This window comes from Gambusia affinis, linkage group LG18 (assembly GCF_019740435.1).
Source record: "Gambusia affinis linkage group LG18, SWU_Gaff_1.0, whole genome shotgun sequence".
NCBI classification, from domain to species: Eukaryota; Metazoa; Chordata; class Actinopteri; order Cyprinodontiformes; family Poeciliidae; genus Gambusia; species Gambusia affinis.
Window position 1 is genome coordinate 22,147,617 of NC_057885.1, and position 2,613 is coordinate 22,150,229.

Consider the following 2,613-nt stretch of genomic DNA (forward strand, 5'->3'; position numbering starts at 1 on the left):
GAATTTTTGCAAATATTAATCAATAAATTTCTAATTCAGTAAAAAGACTGTATTACCAGAGTTGATCTCATTTCTGGTAACAATCATTTCAACAGTGAATAAAGGTCCTGGCATCATGTCTGTGAATATTGTTGGTGGAGAAGATTAGACGAGGCTGGACCCAGGCAGTAATGAAATATTATTGTTTTAATTGTGATCACTAGTAATGGTCCGGCAAGACCGATGCGTCGGCGCATGTGTCAAGCCCAGAGACCAAACACCGTGTCGGTGCGCGTTTTGCTTTCACCATGTCACATGACCGATACAGGAACTGTTTCGAAATGACGCTGAGGCGCCAAACTGTGTTTATAAGGAAGCGAATCTGCCAGCGGGAAGCATTTGCCAAAATAATTCTCGATCTTTTACGGTACAGCGTCAACTATGGGTTGCATACGTTTCTCCTTTTAAATCATACATTTCAAAATTTTATTCTTAAATTACCCTCCATAAATAAAAATCTTTAGACTGAAAAAATGAAAATAAAGATAAACCCGCTAAAAAATACATAATAAAAAAAACTTTTCCAGCAAAACACATCCATAAAGATCTGCATACAAAATATAAAAGAAAAAATTTAATTTATATGAGTAATATACAGTGTCACTAAAATCAGTTTTCTCAAATGAATCCACCTCCTCAATGCTGAGGCATTATAGTCCCAGATACACCAGGATAAACTCAGGTATACAGTCATGGCCAAAAGTATTGAGAATGACACAAATATTATATTTTCACATGATCTGCTGCCCTCTGGTGTTCATGTGTGTATGTCAGATGTTGTCATCACATACAAAAATACAATTGCAATCATATTATGAGTAACAAAAGCTTTTAATGACAGAATGAGTTAATGCAGCAAGTCAATATTTGCAGTGTTGACCCCTCTTCTTCAGGACCTCTGCAATTCTCCCTGGCATGCTCTCAATCAATTTCTGGACCAAATCCTGACTAATAGCAGTTCATTCTTGCACAATCAATGCTTGCATTTTGTCAGAATTCCCAGGTTTTTGTTTGTCCACCCATCTCTTGATGATTGACCACAAGTTTTCAATGGGATTAAGATCAGGGGAGTTTTCAGGCCTTGGACCCAAAATCTCTATGTTTTGTTCCCTGAGCCAGTTAGATATCACCTTTGCTTTATGGCAAGGTGCTCCATCATGCTGGAAAAGGCATTGTTCATCACCAAACTCTCGGAGGACATTCTGGTACCACAGAAGAGAAACAAGGAGCACCAGCCTCTTTTTAAAGTGTCCAGTGTCATTCTTACTTAATCATGACAGATTGATCTCCAGCCCTGCCCTCATCACCACCCACACCTGTTTTAATGGACCAATCACTGAAACGATGTTAGCTGGTCCTTTTAAGGCAGGGCTGCAATGAAGTTGAAATGTGTTTTGGGGGATAAAGTTCATTTTCTAGGCAAATATTGACTTTGCAATTAATTGCTGTTACTCTGATCACTCTTTATAACATTCTTGAGTATATGCAAATTGTCATAAAAACTGAAGCAGTTGACTTTGTAAATATTAACATTTGAATCATTCTCAAAACATTTGGCCATGACTGTACAGCCATTCTACAAATTACTCAGTTGCGCTTTATAAACTATTTCATAGAAATGTATTGTTTACTTTATTTTTTCTACACAGGAGAAGTCGTGTCAAAAAAACGGAACGGACTAAACTTCAAAAATATTGGAAAAATTCATTTTTTTGAATGAAAATTTGTGAAAAAAGAAAAAAAAAGTCCACAAGCATCCTCATTCCAACCACTTTCACTTTCATCACTTGGTCCATGTTCACATTATTTATTGACTGTATCGAAGAATATCAAATATATTTTGAATTTAACAGAAGATATGGCTTAATATAATATATAATATACAATAAAATACGATGACTTAATTTCTTATTGTACAGACTAAGTCATCAAATCAAACTACGTTGCCTGTAGGGATTTTTAATGACCAGCAGGTGTCAGTATTCAGTGACACAGTATCGACACAGTATCAATACAGTTTTGCTTTGGGTCTAAACGATACTTGAAGCCTCATTTGCCCATCACTAGTGATCACGAAGGGAGTAGAGAAATCCAGGCAGAACAGGTGAGCAATGAGGCAAGGTACACTGGCAGCACACTAGACTAGAAGACAACAAAATGACAAACCACAGCCCAACAAGGAGCAGGGGATACAGATGGGATTAAATACACAAGGGAGTAATCAAGGAACACAAGACACAGCTGGGAGAAATCAGGGGCAGACAAGCCAAAGAGAACTAAATTGACATACTGAAAACCAAATTCTCACAAATATGGATTTATTAATAACATGAGAATAATATAAACAAACCAACTGGAGCTCAGTAATAAAGTGCATCAGTTTAACAGCTTTAAGACCAAACACCAGAACAAATTAATGAATTGAAGTCCAGAAAATTTGAGAATTGATTTAAAACATCTGCAGAAACTCCAGACAGAAGGAAACAAAGTCCTCTTCAATCGTGAAGGAAAGTGAGAGCACATCAAATTCAAAGGTTCTGTCTTCAAGGAATAAATTGTGGCTCATGGAATTAA

The 2,613-nt window shown here is 36.7% G+C and overlaps 1 protein-coding gene across 3 annotated transcripts in view; it reads right to left on the bottom strand.

The window, feature by feature from the left end:
- Positions 1-2,613, bottom strand: part of LOC122821059 — an 83,563-nt gene that overhangs the window by 76,482 nt on the left and 4,468 nt on the right. The window lies entirely within an intron of this gene.